General features: G+C 38.6%; 1 long non-coding RNA gene across 2 annotated transcripts in view; it reads right to left on the bottom strand.

The window, feature by feature from the left end:
- The window catches only part of LOC106017916 (uncharacterized), a 28,607-nt gene extending 2,630 nt beyond the window's left edge, over positions 1-25,977 (bottom strand). The window contains exons 1-3 of one of the 2 annotated variants that reach the window (XR_002403394.4): positions 25,737-25,974; positions 16,428-16,519; positions 8,764-11,025 (exon numbers count right to left, since the gene is read on the bottom strand). This is a non-coding gene — a long non-coding RNA (uncharacterized lncRNA). Of the gene's footprint in view, positions 1-8,763; positions 11,026-16,427; positions 16,520-25,736 lie in introns of those variants that run through there. The other variant, XR_011808151.1, reaches the window with a different exon arrangement.
- Between the last annotated feature and the right edge of the window lie 987 nt (positions 25,978-26,964).

The raw sequence follows: 26,964 nt of genomic DNA, 5'->3' as shown, positions 1-26,964 counted from the left end.
AACAAGATGACCCCTCTGCACTGTAAGCTTTTTCTCTCATGGGGCTGTTTGCTGGCACAGGGAACTTGGCTATAGCTGCTCTGAAACAAGCATCCTTCAGCAACAGCTACAATTCTGCTGTTCCCTGGTCCTACTTAGCAAGATGGTTGTGTTCTGAGAGGGAGAGAGAAAGGAGCAGCACTTGCAAACATCCTGTTTAATGTAGGCATTAGTAACACAGAGAATTCCCAAATTGCATGTAGGAAGACAATTCTTTCCAAGAAAGCTGCAAGTTCTGGGCTTTTGTGTAGTTTCTGCTGCTGCCTGTTGCATTGTAATGTAGGCAATGTCAGAGAAACAGGTCCCTGTTGTTTCTCCTCATATCCTCTATGAAAGAGCATCACAAACAGCGGGAACAGAATATCGTTCTCTCTGATCAAGGACTTCATAATGTTTAAGAACCATTACATATGAAATCAAAACTGGTTATGAGAGCTAGCCAGGTTCTCAAAATTGCTCAGTTCTTTTAGTCTCTACATTTAAAACAAAAACAATAAAAATAAAATTTAAACTAAAAATAAAAATAAAAAATTTCTGTGACTATTTTCCTCTATCAAATGGTTTTAATGATTATTCACAAAGCAAATTAGGGAAAAAATAATAAATTCTTTTCTATAACCTATTTTCTTACGTTTGTAGGCTACTATAAATTGAGTAACCAATAAAAGTGTTTAGATGACATGCAATTTTTTCAAAGCTGATCAAGGATATCTGAAATCCAATACAGTGCTAGAAACTAAGCAATTAGGAAAAAACTGGTAGGCAGATTTCATGGATAACAGTTGAAATTTGTACCTTGCAAGATCCCTGGTACCTTAGAATTTAGGACAGAGCACTTTTCCTCTGAATTACCACTGATATCTTACTTGATCCCATGAATAACCCCAACCCTTTCTTTTTCTCTCCCAAAATTGTAAGAATGAGTTGTGTTTGAACAGGTCTATGGTGTAGGTTTCAGCCATAGAACAGCTTTGGCATTTAATGTGTGCTATAAAAAAGATGATTTACTTTGTTTGGATAAATTTCAAAGCCATTCAAATCATTAAGTCTTTTAAGCACAATTATTCATTAAACGTTCAATTAGTTATATCCGGACCTTTTCCACAAATATAATTTGCTTAAGGAGAGAATGTACAGCAGCACCTTGATTGTGTGAATGATTGAAAACTTCCTGGTGTTCTGAGGTGACAAGGATTTTATAAAACTGAAATCAATACCTAGAAGTCTATTTGCCCTCAGATTCATGGAGAGGAAGTATGAAAAAAATGTATTATAAGGTATTGTTTATGCTCATGCCGAGCATTCTATTAGCCCAAAGACCAATTCCTAGGCCATATTCATGCTCTCCACTCCAAAAACTCCCACTAATAATCATCTTTCAGACACTATACTTGAGACTCTCTATCAGTGTAATTAGTTAGAAATGTAGTCACTTTCTTAAAACTCATCTTCTTATTTTTCTGTCTGTTATGATGTAAAATGGCCTTCATGCAGTCAAAAATCTGGCTTCTAGTGTATCGCCATCAGATCGAATGATGTCCTGTTAACCCAATTGAATGAGATAGAAACCTGTGAAAATCCCTGGAGAATTCAATGTCAAAACCAAAGAAATAAGTTGCTGAGTTCCTTGCAAATTTGTAGAAAAGAAATACTGTATGGATGAATTTGCTCTAAATTTTGAGACTTCTCTTTTTGTCTCCTGTGTTGTCATCCCAGCAGCATTCATTCCTCACGTAATTGCTCTGCTTAATTTAGAGAAGTTTGCATTCTACCAGAGGTTTTATTGTCTCTGCTTGTCAACCAATGCAGTTATCCATCACAAGTCCCACAGATAGCTGCACTACTCTCTTCTAATAGCTGGTTTAGAACAGGGCCAGATTCATGACAAAAAGCACCACCAAAACCTACTGGGAGTTGCTGCCCTACATTACCTTCTGGATGTTTATGGACTGAGAAAAATACATACACTAATCACTGCAGTTTTCCACATTGCCTGGGTTAATGTACTGTGATGTAAAAATTAGAGAATCAGTTTCTTTTGTTTAATGTTTAGAAGGAAAACTGAAAATGCTTTGGGGCAACACCTCAGCAGGCAGAAAGTAATTTGGTATATTCCTTTTTGGTAATGCTAATCATCTTTTTTTTTTTTTTTTTTTATCCTCTTTGATCTCCTCTCACTCTTGTTTCACTTGCTGAAAAGTACCCTTGATTCAAAAAGTCAGACTTGTCACCTGGAAACTGATACCAAGCAGTCAATTATACGTTACTTTATTTTAGAAATTACTTTATTTTGCTAACTTTCTGCTAATTATTAACTCTGCTAATGAGCTGGGGGTTGATTCCCAACACTATTTCTCCATCTGACAGACCAGTTATCAGGTTTTCCTTTTGTAAAACCAGAATCTCTCAGCACTAGTCGGTGAGAAATATTTTCTTCCTCCAAAACAAGAAAAACATTGTATATCACTTAAAAAAAAATAAATCACAGACTTCATGCTGATTCTTGAAATATAAGAATAATAAGAAGCATTTGTCTGTATTTTCTGTACCTTTGTGCTGAACAACTGTTTAGCCATCCTGCTGTATTTTTATGTTCTTGTTATTTGCACTGTGCAATCAGCTGCAATGCAGTGAAATCTATAATCATTATAAATATATATATATATATCAAGTGATATATAAACAAATCTTGTTATTTTGCATCCATATCAACACATAAATTCAAACAATGACAGAGCTCTACTACGTGTTTATATCTCATTAACATGGGCACAAGAATATCTGTTCATTAATGCTACAGATTTTGTGGCTTCATCAGTGTCTTTATGTAATTGTCCGCATTTATAGTTTACATTTTTAAGATAGAAGTTTCTAATTTTTTCTTTCCAAAGATGATCTGACAGTTCAAATCTAGGAAAAGTTGTCTTCAGTCTTGGTAAGAGAATCTCTGACAAAACAAGGTTTATAGGTATTTCTGTTTATCAGAGAAGTTTATTTAACAATTCCGTCAAGAAAGGATATGTGGCAAATTGCTCAAGTTATGTCATCAGAAAGTTTATAGATTAGGCATGATAGAGATTTTTCATGAAGTTACAGCAGAAATATAGTTTCCCCTTCATGGCTAAATAAATAATCATCAGGGGCTTTTATGGACAGGTCATTAGCAGTGACATTCTCACTGTGACAACATTCCAACAAGCTTGTATCATTACTGAATAGCATGTTCATCTATAATATAAACATAATCTTCCCTATTTCTACCTGAGTATTACAGCTTTGCTCATTCCTGTATTCAGCAGCATTTATTATGTTGTTCTTTTATGCATTATCCAATTTTCCAATAGAGCCTAATAACTATAAACCTTGTCCCCACAATTTTGTCCTGAAATAATTAAAATGCATAAATAACTTTAGATATACAGTTCCACTTTATGGCTAAATCAGTAACTTGTGGTCCATTCTGTGTGTGTTTTTTTATGCCCAGGTTAACATATAGATTTAAAGCCTTATTTTCTTCCTACTTGGTGTTGTGCATCTCAGATTTTGCACTCTACCTTTAAATAAATAAATAAATAATAAAAATAAACATTTATTGTTGGAGTTCACTTGAGTCTAATATTGTGTGTGAAAGTATACTTCTGTGAGCTGTGCAAGAGAAAAATGGGCTACCTTTTTGTCACCTCCACACAGGACTGTGAGGTTTGTGACTGTCTTTGAAAAGGATAAAATGATACCCCCTCTCAATTCAGCAGCTTTGTTCAATTGTCTGAGAGACGTTAAGGGAGAAAATTGGGGCAGCCATGGTATCATGGTTCCACCAGGGGTCCAGAGCAGTGTTGGCTCTGGGTGCTATGAAGGTGACAGCTTGCTTCAGCAGGGTTAATTTGCTTGATGGGACCTCTCCTTGGAGAGGCATTTTCTTCCTTGTGGTCATTTCTGGGATAAATATAGACACCATAAGATGCTGTCCATTTGCCAGGCCAGCAGGGAAAGCATAGTCATCTCCCCAGAGAAGGCAATCAAAAAGTGCAAACATCCTTCACTGGGTGACTATAACAACAACTGGATGAAAGGCACATTACATTTTAAGCAAATCAATTATTTAGGGAAATCCTAAATTTTCAGCAGCAAAATTTCTGTGATATACCACACCTCAGAAGACAAGGTCAGCTGTACTTTTTGCTATGATGAGAAAACCCTCTATCTGCATTCTTACAGCCATTGGTGAGGTATGTGAACGAAGATAAATATTCCTACAGTTTGTGTATTTTAAAGGTGATGTTGCACAAATGATGGCTCCCAGTATATTTGCACAGCACAGCACAGCATCCCTATCAGAGCTGTAATATGAACAAGTGACTTCCTACCTGGGCTATTTGGCTTGTCTCCCGTTCCATTCTTACACAGTGTCAACTTCTGGGGATGTACAACCCCCAAAAGGATGTTCTTGCCTTTCTGAGGCATCACAGAGGAGCAGAGAACTTCATACAGGCAAAACAGCAACTAGAAAATGTACCAACACACACCCTCCAACTAAAACAAATCTTACTTACTGCAAAATTAGCTAAGTTAGCTTTTGTTTTCTTGCTCCTCTGAGAGGTTCTTTTGTAAGTTATCAGCTCTAACAATTTCACATTTGTCATGTCCAGCCATGTTTGAATAGTTGTTGCTATTCTCAGTTTCTCCATTCATGGGCAAAGCTAAGAAACCTAGTGCAGCTATTTAGAAGGCAGGGAGAGGAGAGGATACAGCTCATCCTGCCTTTAAGGTTGTATAGAAAACCTTGGCCACCTCACCTTTAGTGGATCATTATAGAGAGAACCTTGAAGAGATTGTTTTAGAAATTACATTTGCAAGCCCACTCCATTTTTCAGGGAGCCTGAGACCTGACATCTGATCAACGGCAATGAACCAACGTGCTCCTAAACTTACATCAGTGTTTTAAATTGCACCTGTGGGCCTGTTTGCTTCAGATTTCTTGAATTGTCATGGTTCAACAGAGCAATAGTTGTGTGGCAAATTAGAAACACAAAATGTGACACAGGTTGAAAACTTAAAACATAGTGAAATTCATTTCTTTCTGTAACCAACATGTAATTATTCTGCTGACATAGAGAATTTCCTGTAATAACAGTAATGAGGATATCAAATGTGAGGAAAAATGGCCAGCTTTGAGACTGTAGTAAGTGACTGATATCTTTTGTCAAGGAAAAACATTCTTCATTTTTTAAAAGTAGCTTTTAGCACATCTCTATTTTTTCTCCATTTCTTTATAATCTCTACGATTACCCCTCCTATTGTCCCGTCCTCCTTACTGTAGTGTAACATCCTGTCCTAAATATTAATGTTTATGCCTTCTGACATTTCTTTTAAAATGCCAAAGTAATATAACCATCCCACAGAACCCACACTGCATATATATGTATATATTCCCACTAACAGAGCTCCATCCTGATCTTCCAGAAAGGGCAGAAGGAGGAGGCCATTGGTGCTGCTTGTGTTCATGAGAATGATTTGTGGTGCTGTCTGTGACCAGCTAAGAACACACATGTATGTGCTGTACCCCTGTGCCTCGTGGGAATACAGTCTGCCTTCCTACCAGCTGGACCTGGAGCACAGAGCAGCAGCAGCCTTGCTTCTGTATGGAGGTTACCAGATTTATCCCCCCCTAGCACAACTGACTCTAATTAGGCTTACAACTTCAGAATATTTAAATTATTTTTTTCTCTTATGAATAAATGAATCGAGTATAATTATCAACAATATAAATATTTGCATATTAATATTTTCATGTTTGTATTTGCTATAATAGCATTAAAATCAACATTAGTTTTTCCACAGGATTCAACACTACAAATTTTACCCAGTTAAATTTATTTTTGTTTTTAAACAAGTTCAAGGAGGAGAGGCTCACAGATCAATGGTCTAGAGCCAGGCAGGATGCAGCAAATAAATAAATAAATAAATAAATAAAAAATCAGCAGCCATGTTTTGAAAAGGATATGTTACATTGGTGCTTCTGTCATTTCTTTTGCTCATTAGTTATATTCACGAATGATGGTAGATCAAAGAAAATTGGCTTTTGGTCCTAACTCAAGCTTAAAAGAAGCATCAGTGGCAGGTAAACATGGCTATATAATTGAAAAAGAAAACAAAGTGTGTAGACAGTGTGGCAGATTTTATAGAATTAACAGAAAAAGCTTTCTGACACTATGAGGGTTGTTGGTCAAGAAAGAGTGTGTTACAACTGGGTCAGTCAAAATGAAACCATTACATGCTGTGCTGCAGCTCATCAGAGTGAAGGTATAAAACAATAAAGCTTATGGGTTTTTGCTACAGGCCACCTGATCAGGAAGTTGCTGAGGCCTTCTACGGACAGCTGGAAGTAGCCTCACAATCACAGGCTCTGGTTCTTCTGGGGGACCTCAACCACCGTTACCTGCTGGAAAGACAACACAGCTAGGCACAAACAGTCCAGAAGGTGCCTCCAGAGTATTAATGGTAACTTTTGGGGAGATGAGTGAGGAGAGGTGTACTGTTGGGCCTTGTACTGACAAATAAAGAAGGGCTGCTTGGAGATGTGAAGGTTGGGAGCAGCCTTGGATGCAGTGACCATGAGATGGGGGAATTAAGGATCCCGCTTGGAGAAAGCAGGGCAATAAGTAGGACTGCAACCCTGAAGTTCAGGCAAGTAAACTTTGGCCTCCTTATGGACTGACTGGAACAAATCCCATGCGTTAGGGCCCTGAAAGGAAGGGAAGCCCAATAAAGCTGGTTAATATTCAAGCATCACTTCCTCCAAGCTCAAGATTGCTTCACCCCTACGAGTAAGTAAAGCAAAGGGGGCAGGAGACCTGCATGGAATATCAAGGAGCTTCCAGTAAAAGTCAAACAGAAGAAAGAAGTCTACAGAATGTGGAAAAAGGGACAGGCCAGAAGAAAGAAGATTGAAGAAAACCAATGACAATCCAGTCTTCAAAAAGGGCAAGAAGGAGGACCCAGGAAACTACAGGACAGTCATCCTCACCTCCATCTCTGGAAAGGTGATGGAACAGCTCATCCTGGAGGTCACCTCTAAGCATGCAGAGGAAAAGAAGGTCATCAGGAGTAGTTAACATGGATTCACCAAGGGCAATCATGCTTAATCAATCTGATAGCCTTCTATGATGTAAATGACTGGCTGGGAAGAGGAGGGGACAGCATCGGATGTTGTCTACTTTGACTTCAGTAAGACTGCTGACACTGTCTCCCATAACATCTTCATAGGCAAGCTCAGGAAGTGTGGATTAGATAAATGGAGAGTGAGGCACATGCCTGTGAAATATTCCAGAGGGATGGAGTCTCTGGCCTGCTTTTCTAGTCAGATGGACAATAATAGAGTAAGGGCTGACACAGTTTTAGCTTGATCTCATTACAAACTTTTCTGTATTCTTAACTCGTACACTTACTGTTCAAACACCCGTTGACAGGCGACAACCTCCCTGCTGCTGCTTTCAGCTTCACCCTTTTACTTTCAAGTGCTGCTGTTTTTTTCTTACTGTGACTTCACTGTTCCCAGCAGCTGCTTGGCTAATGCACCTTTGTCCAGCTTAAAATAGTCAGTGCTCCTTTTCTTTTCAAGCCAATAATCAGGCCAGCTACTACAACTGCTTCTCTGGGGATGAATTCCTCTAAGCTAAGCGTGCTGCTGCTGTACTCTGGCACCTACTGTGCATGCTCTGCCAGTGATTGTACATGAGCTGAGCCATGCCCTCCATCCTCACTCAGTTCTCTTCCCAGGCACTCCCAGTATCTGGGCTCAAACCACTCTCCGCACTGCTTTCTGCAGGCTCCAGCCAGCACTGACCTCTGTGGTCTCTCTGTATGGCATTCTGGGCTCCCTATCACACCTTTAGGGTGAGGGCACTGTCTGCCCTTCCTTGGTATCCATCTGGAGAGATGCGTCCCTTTGCTTCATAGATGTTGTGGGCTTAACTGCAGGGTTCCCAGTGTGGCATTTTCCCCTCAGATATTAGGAGCACTGTTTTTTTTTGTAGGCTTCATTGCTTTTCCTTCCCATAAATGACATGATACCAGTGACAGCAGAATTCAGAATTAAACTCCTCCAGGATTTTATTTATTTTGCTCTTTGCTTAAAAACACATTATAAGTGCACGTACATTCTGTAGGCATTGCTGTGTTTCTCAGATCACAGTGTTACACGTTTGCAGTTCATCTATTCTTCCAGAGCTAATTGAAAAGCATGATGTCTGTTACAGCTGGCCATTGTCAGGAATAAGGACACCTCCAACTTGTTTCCACTCCACTGGCAGCTGCTGCTTTTAGATACAATATGAAGCTTGGATTAAACCAAATTTCTGGAGTTTAAACTTTGCTGAGTATTTCAGTTTTGTTCTATTTTTCGCTCAGGTTATTTCCATAGTTCATTTTACTTATGGTACCCAGTGTAATTCAGAAACCATTAAAATGGGAGGGCTGATGGAGTTCTGCCTCATTAGGTGTCTGGAGCAGCAGCAGCCCATGGCAGGCATGCCTATGCCAGCTGCAGTAGCCTGGGGACCCCACACCACCCCATCCACAGCACCAGCACAGCAGTTCATGCAGTCACACAATTACCTGAGCAGCCCCAATTGAAAAATAATCTCACAAGAGAAAAGTGGTTCATTTCCAACTGGATCAGTACTCTGATTCCCCCCCTCCTCCCCCCCCCCCCATAGCCCTCCAGTTATCTGTGCTAGCAAAACTGATCCAGTGCAAGGACAAGCAACTGTGAAAGTGACCTGCTTGAGAAAAGATTTCCTCCAAAGAAATCCCTGTGGGACTACAGCCCAAGGCTTTGCTGCCCTGCAAAATGTTAAGAGATGGTTACCAAACTGCTGCCTTATGCTAGGGCCTCTTCCCTACAGGAAAGAGAGCTTTGTGGGGTGTTCTAATGTTGCATGACTTATATACACTGAAGGTCTTGGATTTGGTGAGGGAGACAAAGTTGGGGGCATACACCGGGGCACACGCGCCAAGATTTTTGTGGCTGCGATTGAGCTTGCCAGCAGATCCTCAGGACCACACAATTTGAAGGTTTCATTTCCAGGATTTAACTTATGGCTCCTACCTGGTATATTGGAAATGCTTTGTGGAAATCAGTAAATTTGCCTATTTCATGGGATTTTTTTTGTGAAAAACTGGTGCTCTAAAGTAGAAATTCTGTGATCTGGGCATAATCAGTCTTTATATTCCTTGTGAAAAAGCAGAGGCAGTATCTTACAAATAGGTATTCCAAACACAAAGCAATTTCGTGTTTATACCTATGACTATGGTATTTTTTAACTTTTAGAAACTTTACATGAGAAAGGTACAGTTGCTGAAAAAGCAATGAATCACTCAAGCTGAACTTTAACACCCATTCAACATCTAATTAGTTGAATTACAGCCACTTTGCAAAGGAATCAATCAATTCTCTAGCTTTAGTTGCCCCAGTGGTTCTGAAATTTGATGATGTTATCATTACTTCAGAGGAGACACTCAGTTAGCATTTTAATAAGTGCATTTTCACCCAGCAGTTTAGCTCCAAACCAGGAACTATCATAAGTTAAAATATTATCTGCAAAATGCAGATTCTCCTGGGCCAGCAAAGTGTCCACATTTGAAAACTTTTCTGGTAGAGCACTCTTATTACTTTCACGAGGATCAAGAGAATTACCATCAACCCAGAGCTTCATGATGTGCAGAATGAGAAGGTAATTAACAGGACAGAGTTTGAACTGAAGTAATACCTTTGCAGAAGCAGCTCAAAATGAATTATTTAAATTCACTATTCATGTATGAATAAATGGTGAGATGAAAAGTACCTCCAGAAGGTTTAAACTAGCCTTTAAATACAAAGCAGATGAATAACATGCTACCAGTTTCCTCCAAGTTAAGCAAATACATTTGATGTTTCACAGGAGAACTGTCAAGCCAAGGCTGAAGATGTCTGTAAAGTTTGAAGCACACAAGATAAAAGGATATATACACATATAGAAAACCCTAAATTGGCTTTGGTTCTTGACTATTCACACTGCTTCCTCAGGAAGAGAAGAAGGGTCTCTCAAAGCTTTTAAATTGCTTGGTCTGATTTCTAATCTATACTTTTTTTTTTCCTCTGAGAAATTGTACATGAGCTCCTGGCTTCCACCTTCTGCTGTAGGATGTTGAGAAATGACTCAGGAGGTGACTTCTCTCAGGGATCCATTTGTTTTTATGCTGGAAAATGTTCTGTAATGCAAGCCATTTCTAGGAGAAACCCAGAAAAGACCAATGGCTATATCATATTTGAGGTTCTGGCTTAGCAGCCTTTGGGCAGCCTGGCTGTGTACTGAGAGAAAGATGTGTTTCTTGTGAGGAATCTGGTAGAAAAGCAGTAAGCTCTGAACCACACCAGGTGAAGGAAAGGGTAATTCAGCCCCACAGGTCTGTCCCTTGCCTCTCAGCTGACACTGTCTCTTCCCATTTCTCTCAGGTAGGCTGATGGCCTTCCAGCTTGACTTCACCTTTTGTTATCTTCCTTTAAACTATTACTCTATTTCTTCTGCTTTCTTGAGTACAACCCCTAGGTGAATGATGACATAGTCCAAAAACACTTGAAAGCTTCTCCACAACATTGTCAAACCCTTCTGGCACATAGCCACCATTAAGAAATTCATTTTTGAAAATTTCAGAAAAAAAACAGATGGATGAAAACAAAGATTTAAAATGACAATGTCACATGCTGTGAGTCAGCACACAGTGGCAGCTTTCATTCCTGTTGTAAGAAACATTAGCTGCTGTGCCAGACTGACACTATTTGCTGTCTGGAGGGTTACACTGCTTCTTTTCCATGCTTAGTTTTTAGATCTGGCAATATCCTCATATGTGATAGCTTTGCATAAACATCACCACCACATTCATTTCGAGTACACTGCCTCTATGAAAGTTCATTTTCCAGTCAGATTTCACTAAACTTCATTGCTCCTGGAAAACAAAATGACACAGCATTTCCAAAAGGTGATAACTATCAAAGAACACTGTTGGTCTCACATTTACAGCATTCCAGTTTAACAATTTGTTGCTTTCAAGGTTTAGTCAGACATTAGGAGAGGAGAGAGAGGATAAATAGGGAAAATGGAAACTTGACAGGCCATCCTAGAAAAGGACTGAATGTCAGCTATGGGAAGCAGTAGCTTAGTTCTCAGCCACTGCCCACAGCGGGGAAGATCAAGGCTGGATTTGATGCATATGTTCTTCGGTTGCTGTCAGGGGAATTACTGCAGCAAAGCAGGATTTCTCCTCTCTGTTACAGAATTGGGGATCTCAAGAGACTGAGGTATGGTAAAGTGACCTAGAAGATTTGCATGGAAATTTGAATGAATAAAATAATTAGGTCATACAGCCAGCAGGAAACTCTGCTGAGAGCAGAGCAGCCAGACAAGGACAGAGGTTGTAGCTTTTATCATGCTTTAGAAGGTATTCTCTTAATTACTACAAAAGTATCATTAGATTTCACCTGGTTAATTAATATACTACCTTAATTATGTTTGGTTATGAATCCTGGAAGGGTTAATATTTCCTCAGATGTAAGGACCAATATTACACGGCTCCCATTACCATCCCCAGTCATTGAAATGACACACTGTGTCTTTGATATAATTAGCATTACAACATCTCCATGCAGGAGGCAAGAAACTACTATTTCTTTTTTCATTTGTCAAGTGGAATACAAGGGAAATTTCCTGCTGATATCCTAGGGCCTGAAACAATGTCAGCAACCCACTGTAGAGCAAGTGTCTGAATCCAGGACCCAGAATTTTTAAGTAACTCCCCTGACTCCTGACCCATAGCTGCTTTTACAGTGCTTATGCAAAAGGTTACATGTCCCAACAAGCCATGACAGGGTAATACACCACTGATTTTTGGTCTCCTTTATGTTGATAAAGATACACCGACCTCTTTTTGCTATTTGTCCTGTGTCCCCTCCCCATATCAGGCTCTAGCGGGTATTTTATACCAAATAAGCCAGTCTCCTAACAGCCCTAGAAGACAAACATGAAGAAAGGAAATGAAGGTGTAAAAATAAAGGGAGAACCACCTCTCTTGATGTAAAACCAGCTCTTCACAGCAAACCTATGCATTTCAATCTAATCTTCTAGACAAAGTTCAGCTTCCTCTCCCAGAAAGCTGTCTGCTATCAGCACAGTGACCCTGCACATGCTAAAGCCAAGTCCTAGCTTATACAGATCAAGACCTCCTGGTAAAAATATGCTGATCTCTGAAGATGAATGAGAACAACAAACCATGGACGTGGTTCAGCAGGAAATCTAATTCTCCATGTTAGGTTTCTGTATGAATTGTGCCTCACTCAGCTTAATGCATTTGTCCTTCACATTCATGGACACAACTTTTTAAAGAAGCAGAATGAAAGACAAATTAAAAGAATGTGCAAGGTACTGAAACAACTAATCTGTTTTCTCTCTTGGTTTAGGTATGAATCCTAGAAGAAAACAACACGACTGACATGAGTTAATTTCCTTTCCATTCTCTTCCCATTAAAGATTATGAAATAGTGAATTATAAAACAGCAAATTCATAATAGACTAAAATCGCTTTTAATGCAGAGAATAATAAATGTGTTGAATATTTTACTATTTTAAAAGATTCAGATGTAAACCTGGAGGAAACATTTGTACTTAACGATATGAGCAAAAGCAATTAAAGTGACAGGATTATTTTTTTTTTTTTTTTTTACTCCTTTTTCACATTCCAGTCACTTCAGGATGTTTATATGCCATGACAGCCAGTCGTAAGCCAATGAACCAGATCCAGAGCTTGTAAAAACTGATGAAGTTAGTAGGACTAACCCAGTTTAAACTTGCTGACACCTGGCCCAGGATCTCCTATGAATGCCTCATATTTCCTTATCTTTGTATATTTATAAACACTTTAGCTTTTCTTTCTGCAGAGCTTTCCTGGTATGCCTTTGGCTGCACAAAGCTGTAGCTGGTGGCCACTGCAGTAGTATGCTACAGAGGAGTGCAACACTAGGAGAGGACATTTTATAATACAATATTTAAACACAGTGTCCCCAAGGGAGAGGTATGGAGTGGTCAGTCCCAGGTGTTTCTCTGCCCTTGTCCCATGACTGGAGGTGCACTTTGAGGAGATGCAGTGCCCAGATCATTTCTCCACACTGCAGAGCAGGGAACAGGACCCTTCCTGCTTAGCTTTGTATAATATGAAATGCAGAGTTGCCTGAGTAGCCTGAAAAGCAGGAGCTTTTCAGTTTTGCATGGGAAGCCTCTCCCTGGATCACCCCAAACCCCAGACAACTCCATTTTGTTCTGGCTTAAAATTCCTTCAGATACCTCTACCAGGTACTCAGCTTGTTCCCCAAGATTTTAAATGGCTCATTGCTTCCTCCCAAGCAATGAGCCATTAGCCTAAAACAGTTAGCCTACAGAAACATAGGTCTGTATGGACTTTAGCTTTTAATGTGTAAGTATGTACCGGAGCTACACTGCAACAGAGCCTGCAGAGAAAGAGGAAGCTGTATTTTATCAGGGTGAGTTTGGGAGACTTACAGACTCCAGAAATTAGTGTTATAAATTTGTCAGCAGGTGATGTGTGGCTGCAGAATAATCCCAGCACTACCCGTTGTGTCCTTTGGATGAAACATTAAAGAAGAATGGAAGTTAACTATGCATGAGATGCACTAAAACTCTATGCTTAAATAACACCCATCCACAGTATTTTCTTATTTCATTTCAAGTCGCCTTTTTTTCCGGTGTGGAAATTCATAACCAGATGAACAAGTATTTTCTTCCTGAGTCTTTTATTTAAATGCTTTCACTATGCCTTGGAGGAAAGCAGATTTTTACATCCTTGTAGCAGGACTGAAACATGGAAAGGGCAACCATTTTATGCTTGCATTGCACAAGACCATTGACTACAAAATATGCAAGACATTGGAGAACATTTCCCTTCTGGGATTGATTCAAATCTCAGAACAGGGTGATTTCATTGTGACCTCCCTTTTCATGTCCCCTACAATAATTCCATGACATTATACTAGTTTACCCAGGAGTATCTGAGACATGTTAACTACCCACTGAAACAAATGGAAAGCTGCCCTTTTCTAACAGAAAGAATTCCATCTATGCAAAGTTATCTGAACAGAAATAGTTTCAAATACTGGAAGTTTCTACCTAGATTTTGTTGTTTATCACAGTTCCACATAACATAAATGTAGAGTTTTGCTTTAAAAAAAAAAAAGTCATTTAACTGAGTGAAGATGATGGTTTCAATTTATTTCAGTTGGAATATGTATCAAAATGCAGATTAACACAACATTCTGGTTTTAATAGTTCCCATTAGAAACTTTAAACATAATGTATGTCTTTTCTGCTTCAGTGTTGCTTTAATATTATTGGTAAAACAACCTATGTTCCCCACATTAAAAAATAAAATAAAAATAAAAAACTGGAGGGTATTTTTTTTGAGTAAATATTTCTAATCCAGACTTTGTAAATGCATTGTTCTTCAGAGAGAAAATTAACCTCAATACTAAAAAACAAAAGCAGCAAATGCAATTGTTTTAGTAATCTTTATCATTTTGAGAATGGTGTTGTCAAGTCCTTGGATGTCTCCTTTCTGATGAACAGATTGATTTCTGGCATCAGCTGTAAAGTTCTCAAATGAGAGGAAAACAATGATGCTTGAATTAGCATGCTAAGACTTTGCAACTTATAAGTCACTAAAGCAATGAACCTTTTACTTTGTGACACCAACACCTTCAATAGTTTGAGTTATAACCTGTTTCTTGTTCAATACCAACGAAACAGTATACTTACAGCAGATTTTGATGTAAGTTAATAAGATTTCTCAAAGTTTGCCCTACATAAACACTTCATTTGTGTTATTTACTCATACTGAAAACCCTGGTGGCATAGCGCGAATATGAAAAGATTTTTTTTTTTGTTTCCAGGACAGGGTCAAGACATTTTTACTGTAAGATAACTAAACTCATCTGCTTTAAAGCCTTTCTCAGCTGGACAACCGTAGAAGTGATTATCTGTCAGTTAGCTATATCAGTTGAGAGCCACTTCGTGAAAGCTGACAACTGTATGCTAACAGATGCAGTACAACCAATAACAACAGGTAAATCAAATCTGAACCACTTATCTGGAGCTACTTGTGGATCTGTTTCTATTCTGGAAAACATAATAGATGTGGAAAGGAGAGGAACAATAATAGTGGCTTGGTTGTTAAAGGAAAAAGTACTGATCTGTTCTGATCTGAAATTGGTACAGAAGTTGCATTCTCAGGTTTTCTCCTTTACCAAGAGTCTTTCAGAAATGTCATCTTTCAGCTGGAGGTAAAGGGAAATTACTTTTGCAGACTTGATCTCTTTTATGGCCAGAGCCAATGTTTTTGTATTTCTGTTACACCCATATGTCATGGGAGATATTCTAATCTGGTGTAAATTGGCATAAATCTATAATGTCCCCTTGAGGATGAGCACAATACCTCCTTCTCTGTACATTACTGCTTATTGTGTTATCACAAATCATTGTACCTAACGTTAAGAGACTGATCTCATTTCAATCAGCATAGTACTGGTGTTAATAACAGTACAAATTGAAAACATCCCTGGAAAAACTAATGCTTAGTTGTCTTCGGGAATGAAATACTGAAGAACCTATTGGTCTTGTGTTAAGTGGACATCATCTTCAAGAATATTAGATGGATTAAGATGACTTTCAACCTCCTCAATACAACCCATCAAATGCAAACCCAAACCTACTTTTCTGTAAACAAACTGTCATCCTGTTTTATGATCACAGAATCACAGAATTTTTAGGTTGGAAGAGACCTCAAGATCATCAAGTCCAACCTCTGACCTAACACTAACAGTCCCCACTAAACCATATCCCTAAGCTCTACATCTAAACATCTTTTAAAGACTTCCAGGGATAGTGACTCCACCACTTCCCTGGGCAGCCTGTTCCAATGTCAAACAACCCTTTCGGTAAAGAACAACCCTTTCGGTAAAGAACAACCCTTTCGGTAAAGAACAACCCTTTCGGTAAAGAACAACCCTTTCGGTAAAGAACAACCCTTTCGGTAAAGAACAACCCTTTCGGTAAAGAACAACCCTTTCGGTAAAGGGTTGAGTACATTTGTTCTGATAGTACACGGAGGTATGGTATCATCATACCTCCGTGTACTATCAGAACAAATGACAATAACATACATGTAAGTTGTATTGTTATCTGCTTGCAGCTGTTAGAATCACATTTCTGGAGAGATCCAAATATCAGCTGTGAAGATTTCTTTGAAATAGAAGAAAAGCACAATGCAAAATAAAGGGATTCACTCACAGTTTGGATAGTGGGAAGACTCTCTTGCCATCAACCGCATTTTCCATTCCATTCTTCTCCTGTCCTCCCTTAGGAAATTTGAATCCCATGTCCTGAAATATGTCTTATCGTCATTTATAAATATGTATGACCTATAGTCAGCAGAATTGTTAGGAATTTAGATATTTCAAGATGCATTCCTGTGTACAGAGGAAATGACCATTCACGTGAGACTTCTCAGAACCATCAGATTTCAAAAGGCTTTTATTATATTGAGAGTTATCAAATTGGCCTAACAGCTTTTCTCAACATTTTCTTATCATTTATTTTTTACTGCAACACTTAATGATGGAAAATTGTTTCAAAGATTGGAGAAATGGATGATGAATTTTGTACACATTGTACACATCTTATTCCACTGATCTTAGTAGAAGCTTATTTAGGGAAAGTCTGTAGATTTTGGTATTTGAAAAGCAGTTCTATTGTTAGCTATATGAAGCAAATTGTGGGATTGGTGTATGGAAAGAGAAGTTCAAGGAGCTACAACAGGGAGCCATGGAAATGAGAGCAGGACCAAAAGATTACTTTAAAAACTCAATATTTTTTTCCTTCTAAATTTGAGACATACGTAAATCCCTGAGCTCTGCTGATTTTTGATATCATAAATATCCTATACTACATCATAGACCCGTAAAACATGGTCCATGTTTCTATTTCAATATAATCCTGAACACGTTGTTCTACCAGAAATTCACAAACTAAATATAAGTAGATTTTTAGGCCTGAGTTCTGGAAATAGAGAAGCATGTCTTTGAGAGTCCTCTAGATGCCATTGTGTTTTGTCAAAGTTATCAGACTAAATTCACACTCAACACATGTCATCTGAAGTCAGCAGCATTGTACCAGAATGAACTTGGCTCAGTGGGACTGGACTCAGGGTAATATTTAGTTCATGTTGTATGTAGTACAGCAGAAACCTTTTTGTACTTTTTCATTTTTTTCAATCCTACTTGGCAAGCATTATTGCTATGTCAGAAGAGGGTCTTTCTGCATCATAAATGTAGACTTTCTTTCTTATCTTAATTAAAACAAATTCTGCCTATTCGTTAAATTACTCACCTATAACATGAATGATTAGAAATGCTAATATAATCAATCTATCTACAGAGGTAGGAAAATTCCCATGCCTAGATTTTAATGACCTTAAATATTTCTGTATAAGGCATCACTTTGAACAGTTTCCTATGGTTCTTCATCTCTCATAGTATCAGCAGGTGCATTGGGAGAATATTTTTTCTGTACCTCAACAAAATTATGAAAAAACAAGACTGCTCCTCTCATGCTGGTGTGGTTATAAGGAGATATTGTACACAGGTCTGGAAATGTTCACCTTCAGAATACGAAATCTTTTTTGCATTTGTCAGATTGCCCTAACACCCTTGAGAAACATTGGCTCTCTCCCTCAAAGGAAGCATTATAATAACAGGATAACCTGCACTGGATTCTCAGCTGTCAAAAATCATTTTACCTTTTTCACTTTCACTAGAGTTATGCTTAAGCAATGCACCTGTGTCACCATCCCTGACACTGGTCTCAGTCTCGCTTGTTTCCTCAACACTCGCGTTGGACTGTGAATTGCCTCACTGGAGTTTCCCCATATAGCTCCAATGTCTCATTCTTCCACTGATGGACATGTAGTAGCATCAAACCTTCCTAACCAATCTCAGCAGCATCTCATCCAGCACCATTAACACCACCTCACACAGCACAGGATGCCTGTTCTCCAGCATGCATGAAGTCCAAACAGGTCATAAATAACCCTAGTTTATGAGGAATGCCACTGCAACACAGAAACAACTTATTGTGTCTGATGTAAGGCAACAGGTTTGATTTTGTGAAGTGCCCTTGTGACTAAAATGCCTGTGCTGCTGACAAATTGTCAGTGATAGGTATCTAAGACATGGCATTTCCAGAAGAGATCATTATGCAAGGTCAGTGCCTTGACTTGCTTACTGCAGGAACAGAATGAACCCTTAGACCCAGAAGTATTTAAACCTGTGCCTTTGTTATAATCCATGAAGGAAGCCTGCTATAAAATTGTAATTCTGATTCAATTTGTCACTATCTCCAACTAAGGCACAGGTAAAACACTAAATTTAGGAAATAGTTACAATATTTTAAATAAGCAATTCAACAAGTGTAGGATGTTATTGTATGATAGAGTTGCTATCTTTGCTTTCCAGAGATAGAGTATGCTAATGTGTGTTATCTCAAAGTTTGACAAGGAGATGGGGAAGGAAGAAGATACAGTAGTCTGTCAAAACGCAGATGTTAATAATGCTCTGTAAATGAAGTCAGGGGGACCCAAAGAATATTCATTCACTATTTGGATTCATTAAAAATATTGCATTTCTTCAACCTGTTTGCTGATTGTTCTTATATGGTTCTTTAACTTGTCACGTACAACATGACATTGCTTAGCACTTTATGGACCAAAAATTGGTCTTTGCAGGCTCTGGCCACCATCCTATATTTCTTCCCACAACTTAGCATTTAGGCCAAAACACAGATTTTGAGGACTCTTAAGAAAATCTCATCCTAACCTTTCTGTAAAAATGGAATAGATCGATAATTGTACATTGGCTCTAAAAATAGAACCCCTACCAAATTCACATAATACATCTGACATAAGGAGGAAATAATAGATGTGATATTTGCAGTAACTTCAATTACTTCCAAGCAAAATCAGTTAAAAAATGATGTTCCTCATGAGATTTCTCCATTTTTTTTCATTGAATGATTAAGCACATGCCTCCAACTAAATATTTATATTTTTTATTTTAGTATTCACACAAAAAGCTATTCCCTCTCATCTCTAATCAAAATTTACATGAATTGTGTAGTGCTTTTCACTTGGTTTTGCAACTTGCAAATGAATTGAATAAGCTCAGGAGGGAAGTCAAAGAACTTAATATGAACTGTCTAAAAGTCTTGCCTGAATCAGCTATCTATCTGTGTGGTCTATCTGAAGAAGTTGTCACACTAGTAGAAGTGACCAAGCAAAATTCTCGAGGCAGGTGAAATTAACTGTCTTCAGGACATGTCTGTTCTCTCTCCATTGACTATCAATCAAATCTAGGTGTTATTAGAAACCTAGTAGAATTTAAATGGTGAAGCCATATGGGATGTATACTACTTGAAAAAAAAAAAATAAAGAGGAAAAGTGCAGTTTAGTGACTCATCCCACCTGTACTATAGCTTTTCCAATACTTGCAGACCAGTGTTTCAGGCTCAGAAACATGCTTTACTTCATGTTATTTCAAACTTTGATTTTTTATTGATTATATAATTTAGACATTCTGTGACTAGGATTAAAAGTGAGACAAATATAATTAAAAAATAGAGTTTAAGAATAAAATTACAATGAAATCCAACCCCAGTTCATTTACCCATTCTAATCTGAATAGTCTTTTAGCATGTACATAAGATCATTGATGCCAAAATTTACAGGAATATACCCAATCTATTTGCATCCACACACTGTGGACTTTCTTTGACCTCCCAAACAACTATGTTCAACAAAAGAAAGGATCTCTTCCAATGATTTTGATAAGCCAATAAATCAGTTTTTCTAGTTCTCTAGGTGAGTTGACCCTTTTTTCTGCCCTCAAATTGCAAGGAGAATGCTCTTTAAAGCACTTAATGGCTGAATAGCCACATGTAAGTTGAAATTCTAAGACACTAGTGAAAAAGTTATTATATAATTCTAACACTACAAGGTGTACAAACATTAGTTTCATGTAGGGTTATAAACCTACCATCTATTGTATTGTCACTTATCATTAATATAAGTTTCTAGTTTTCTGGTCAAGGGTACATTAACATTGTTTTTGTGTTAGTTGAATTCCACAGAAAATTGCTTCTTTTTCTGATCCATGCCCTTAAGCCGAGCCCCTGATAATGTCTTAATTGCCATTATACTGCCAAACATTGATGGAAACTCAAAATTACAAGGTGGTTGGAAATCTTTGTAGTCAAGCTTTGAAGTATCATTATTTCAGAAGCTCTTAAAATTGTTTAGCTGTCACAAGATATTGAACTTATTTTTTGCAACTCCTTGTCATATTTAGAGATACATTGTTTTAATATACTTCCATCAAGTCAATTCCCTCTGTAGTAGGATACAGCAAAGTATTTGTATTTAATTTGGATAGTTGGTGAACCATAATATCCAGTAATTATCGCGTATAGATTTATTTTCTACATTATCCAAAATGTTTCGCTCAATTGTATCTTGTCTTGGGAACCTCTGAAGTAAAAATGCCATGGCAGAAAGCAATGTTTCTTAGCTTTCCTGTGAATTACTTGTCAGAGAATTCTAACTATGTGCAAAAGTATAAGCTTTAGGCAAAACTTCAAAACAGACTTCAGTGATCTTTAATGTAATAGAAAAGGTAACAATGTTAATAATAAAAGCTAATAATACTTACCTAACTGCCCAGAAATCTTGTTTCAACAATATTTGTTAAATGGCTTGAAATCAACAAGTGAATAGAAATAAGCTACTTCAGAATGCAAACATCGTGTTTGTGTACTTAGAAAAAAATAAAATTTTCAACCTTTCCCACCTGTTCATTTGTCTTTGTCTGTAGGAATTTCATAGAGCACCAAACATCCCTTTTGAAATACTTGGAATGAGTCTCATATACTAGTTTTGAAGAACAGTGAAGAACAAATTATCATTATAAAGCTGCAAGTTAAATGGAATTATTCACTTATATCGACTTCAGTGAAGTGATGTATGGCTACATTGTCTGAATTTTGTTCTGGTTTGATGAATGAAATACACAGTAATTAAATACTTTTGAACACCCAAGCTATTTTTTCTTATAGAGGACAAGCACTGGAAGATCTAATACATGAAAATTATCATATTGTTATTTAGGAAGCTAGGGAATGTAAGCTGGGACAGCTGCAACAAGGGCAGACCACTCCATTTATGCACAGACACCTCCTGCCATGCAAACACCCAGAGAAATTCAGACCTGAATGTTTAATGTCTTCCAAGGAAGTTGCAATTAATTCAATTTTTAGGCTGGTCTAGGTTAACAATATGATTCTTCAATATGATGTACTGTCTGGTGAGGGACTTCAAGGCAATGCACATGACAAGGACTTTGATGATTCCAAGCTGAGTGGTGCAAATGATACCAAAGAAGGAAGGGATGCCATTCAAAGGGACCTGGACAGACTGGAGAAGTTGACCCATGTGAAACACATGAGGTTCAACAAATCCAAGTGCTGCAAGGTGCTGCACCTGGGTCACAGAAATCCTAGACAGAAGTAGACTGTGAGAAGAACTCATTGAGAACAGCTCTGCAGAGAAAGACTTGGGGGTTCTTGGTAGATGAGCCAGCAGTGCACACTTGCAGCACAGAAGGCCAACTGCATCCTGGGCTGCATCAACACAGGTGTGACCAGCAGGTCAAGGGAGCTGATTGTCCCCCCTCTACTCTGCCCTTGTGAGGCCCCACCCACACTACTACATCCAGGTTTGGGGCCCCCAGCACAGGAAGGATGTGGACCTGTTAGGACAAGTCCAGAGGAGAACTACAAAGATGATCAAAGTGCTGGAGCACCTCGCCTATGAAGAAAGGCTGATAGAGATGGGGATGTTTAGCCTGGAAAAGAGAAGACTCTAGGGAGACCTCATTGTGACCTTTCAATACTTAAAGGGGTCTTAAAAAAAAAAAAAAAAAAAAAAAAGGAGGACTCTTTACTTGGGTAGATAGTGATAGAACTATAGGAAATGGTCTTAAAATAAAAACAGATTTAGATTAGATATCAAGAGGAAATTCTTCACTGTAAGGGTAGTGAGGCACTGGAACAGTTTGCCAAGAGAAGCTGTGGATGCCTCAGCCCTGGAGATGTTCAAGGCCAGGCTGGACGGGGCATTGGCCAACCTGATCTAGGGGGTGGCATCCCTGCCTATGGCAGAGGGGTTGAAGATAGTTGATCTTTAAAGGTCCCTTGCAACGCAAACCATTCTATGATTTGAAGTGCTACAAGCATTTAGCAGGTGGGACATAGGTAATCTGACATCAAACTTAGTTTTACTGTTGGCCTAGTGAAGTGCTTTGTTAGCTGATCTTTACTGTTAAATGTCAGCCACTCTCTCTGTGGCGCAATAGAAATAGAGAAATATAAGCAGTGACTACCAACAAAATGAGGCCTACACACACAGCTTGATGGTGTTGCTTTCTCCACCTGATTTCTACTGGAAGTAGGCATCAGAGGATTTTCCTTTTGTACAATGATGTTGCAAGGCAGCAACAAGTGCCAAATAAAAGGAACTGAACATAAGGGATAAGTATTCCAAAATAATGCACGGGATGTGCTGTCAGAGATCCACTGGTAGGGTTGTTCAGGATTATGTTTTGCAATTCAGTGAGAAGACATAAGAGTTGTTGTAGGACCTGAGAGGAGTGGAAAATGCAGTCTGTTCTATCATATACAGTGACTTGAGGCTACCTAGGCAACAAGCAAATAGTCATGGCCTTCTTTGCTACTACCATGCTTCCAACAGTAGAATATGCTTTATTAAGCATTGGTAGCTGTTACAGCATAACTCCTTCAGCTGAAGTGACAATAGGTTTTGCTTTTATGGAAACCTCCAAATTGTCAGAGAATAAATTTTGCTATTTATCACAAATTCCTAACATCTACAGGAAAGCTTATGAGAATTAGATTTCCTGACAGAAAAATGGAGGTGAATGCAAGACCAAAACCAGACAAATAACAAACCACTTGTTCTTGAGGTATCTTACCTGAAATAGGGAAAAGTAAGTACCCAACATGATAAATGTTACTTTTTTTTTTTTTTAAGTACTAAAATGATGGGAATGAAGATGCATTTTTTTAGATGCTCTCTGAGCACAGTACTGAGACCCTGCTAGCTTCTTGTTCTGACTTAACTTTAAGTGTTGCCTTTTAGATAAGCATGTACTGTGCTTCATTTCACTTGAATTTCAGGCTGGGAACAAAATAATATGAATCAAAACTTTCAGTCCTGAGATGTTGCCTCAATTTGTGAAAATGACACTGTATTCAATGAACCCCAGCTTTACCTGGGTAAAACAAGCTTTACTTTCTTGTAGTTGTCTTCATATTGGCTGCTTTTATAAATATTGCTCCCCCCACACACCTTTTTTTTTTTGGCCCTTGGAATCAAAGAAAATAAGACAGTGATTGACCTTGGAGACTGACCTCTGAGCTAGATACATCCAACAGCAGCAGAACAAATGTAATTCTTTGCCTCTTCTGAACTTTGAGAATCCCTTATTATGTATCATTCTGCCTGGTGCTCTTCCCATGTCGTACACTTCTGGTTTCTTATGAGATTCTTTTGAATTGGTTATTTCAGAAGCCCCACGTTCAATATTTTCCAGATCACCCACTCGGTGACCATTTATGCATGTTCTCTGTGCAGATTTTAGAACAGCTTTTGTTTCCACTACTTTCAACTCACTTCCTTCTGTTGCAATTTATTGTTTTTGCTAAACAATGTATTCCTAGCATATTCCCCTTTAGTAAGAGATGTCAGCAAAGAGATGTCAGCTTGATTCCCCTGTAAGAGATGTCAGCAAAATTCCTTGTTACATTTGGCCACTTGGTTTATATACCATTTTGCCTTTCAGTAATGGTTGTATCTAGAGCATAAAAGAAAGCCTTTTCCCTTGCTACTGTTTATTTCTTTTTTCTGTTGCTTCCAAAGCATGGAGCGTTCACTCATTTAATTTTCTCTTCTTTTGGTCTCTGTACTTTCACAATCCTGCCCTTCCCATCACTAGACCGCCTCTTTCTTCTGCATTTCACAAGTTGGGAGGGGGATATGAGGGACTTTAAATTATATCCTAAGCTTTAAAGTATATCCACAAATACAGGAGAATCAGAGAATCTGTCATAATAGAATAAATTTGAGGAAAAAAATGGGATGCCAAAGGCCTTGCTCTTGTTTGTACAAACATATTCAAAAGTATTGCAAGAGACTAGCAGGACTTCCAAAACAGAGCTTGTTTTCTGAAAAGGGAAACCACCTAGAGCCTCCAGTATCTAACACACCCCATACACCAGCCACAGTCTATCTGGTCTGGAAATAATGATTCCCAGTCAAGTAGATAGCATGACAGGCTGCCCTCTGATATTCAGAGGGGACATCTCACTGCCCATGCTCCACCATCATGCTATCTGATTACCTCTAACTCATTTACTTTGACCATTTACTATCTCATTTTCCAGTGTTTTCTCATAATGATTAAAGCTCAGAATCCTTGGGAGATGCTGTTTTATTGCAACTGTTTTGGGCACTGCACAATTTCACGTACAGTGAGATCTCCAACATTTTCCCCTGCATACCTCTCCCACCAGCTTTATTCTGCCAACCTGCTGGCAGTGCAGATGCTACTGTGGCTGAGCTCTGCTCCTGCCATGGTCTGGACCATTTTAAAGAAGACACCCCCCTGAGTGTCATGCACTGCGTGCAACAGTCTCATTGGGTTAGGTGATTCTTGCTATATTGATAAAATCCGATTGTATTATACAGTTTCAGATCATTCTCTCCAGTAACAATCCAGTCAAGCACAGAGGGAACAAGAGAAAGCCAGCAGAAGTAATTTGAGTTGCCGCTCTTAAGTCTCTTATGTCCATTCAAAAATCCTATACTCTGTCTTTCCAAAGAGACCACTGAACACAAACAGCACGCTAATGCTGTATGCATATTACTGAGCTACCTGTGACACACAATGATGCACTTTGTAGCACTCCATGTTGGAGGTGATCTGGCTCTATGTTACTTAAACACTGTGAACAGGGAGGCAATGCAGTCTCTCATTATAGATGCCCAAGGCCTTTCAACAGTAGTATTTACTTTAAATGAAATTGTTAACCTCCAAATTCCTTCAAAAATTTGTGAGTTTATCAAGGGAAGAACAGGTTGGAAAGTTATTTCTGCTTCCTTACTGAGTGAAGTGGTAGCTGCATGCTAAGCTTGTGTGTGCTCTGAAGGGGAAGATACATCAAGTGAGCATTTCCTGGTGAGTCTGTCCCAGTATTGCCTATACTGTTGATCTGGCTGGTTTTGACAGGCCAGAGACTTGTGACAAGCACAGGCTGTTTCCCACAGGCCTTCTAAATAAACAAATAAATGTTGTTATTAAAATGATAGAATAAACCCAATTTGACCTGGAGATACACAAAAACCTGGAATTAACAAATTGCCAATAGTCCTTTTAGCATAAACTTTTCACTAAGGATAAAAACAAAGGACATTACCTGTTAAACCATGACTAGATATGTTACACACATCTTGCAGCTCTGTATTCTCCCTCTTCTTTCAGGCCTAGGTTTACCAGGGACTAAGAGGGTTCTAAGTCACCTTTCCCACTATATATTACCTCAAAGACTGTGCACTTCCTGGTGAGTCAGATCACTCACAGCTGTAGCCACTTTTCTGAATCCTTTGAAGTCTTTACCTTCTCCTCTACCTCCATGGACATGATGGAAAGCACCTGGCCTTGTTTACAGTATCTGCCTCCTGACCTTAAAACTTTGGCCAAATTTCACATTCTTCAGTCTCCTATTGCTTTTACTCTAGTGTCCCTGATTGTTTTTCCCCAGTACTGTGTATTTTTATAGGGATTGGCTCAAACTGTTTATTGGAGTTCCTGCTTGTCATGCTATTAGCACTTTTGGAGCATGCTACGGAGGCATCAGTGTTCTTTATTGATTGGATTTTAAGTCTCCATGCACATGTATTTCTGGATAGTGTTAATCAAATACTCAAATGACTGTAACCTGCTTTGTTGTACAATGTGTGTGTTTTTTCCTGATATAAACTGAAATCAGCAAAAGGAGAAATGGAGGGAGAGGGGCGCGAGTAGGGGTGTTTCTCACACCAGTGGCAGCTGCTTCCCATGAGACCCTGCACAAGCAGAGTACCAGGGTCTGCAGCTGCAGGGCCATGAGACCCACAGTGCCAGAATAAAAGCATGGGAATGCAAGGGAAATATGTTGGCGAGGTTCTTGTGCTCTAGGCAGCTCAGGTGAAAGGTTACTGAGCTGCAAATAGCAGACCCATAACATTATAAATGTTGAAGCACTAAGGTACCTAGGCACAGTGCACTTTCATTTTCTTTTTGGCTTCTTTATGCCACATGTGATTCCTCAGATCTCCTCCATACCACCCTTCTTCATCTCTCTTCAGTCAGAGAAGTTTAGTTAGTCGTTCTCTGAGCAGTCTGCTCTGAATCTGTGATCATTCTAGTCATCATTCTCTGTGCTACTGTCAAACAATCTTTTGAGAGTGTTGCACTAGAATTACATACAATATTCAAGGTGCAGGGCATGAAAATATTTTAAGTGGCCTGCTGATGCTTTCTGTTTTACTTTTCCTCTCCTAAGTAATTCCTAACATTGTTTTTACTTTTTCACTGCAACGGAGTAATGCAGTGACCTTTCCATTTTTTATAAATCCCAAATCTTGTTCAGAGAATCAATTCAA

This window comes from Anas platyrhynchos, chromosome 3, assembly GCF_047663525.1.
Source record: "Anas platyrhynchos isolate ZD024472 breed Pekin duck chromosome 3, IASCAAS_PekinDuck_T2T, whole genome shotgun sequence".
NCBI lineage: Eukaryota > Metazoa > Chordata > Aves > Anseriformes > Anatidae > Anas > Anas platyrhynchos.
Note: the sequence above shows the minus strand (reverse complement) of the source record. Positions and strands in the feature narration are given on the sequence as shown.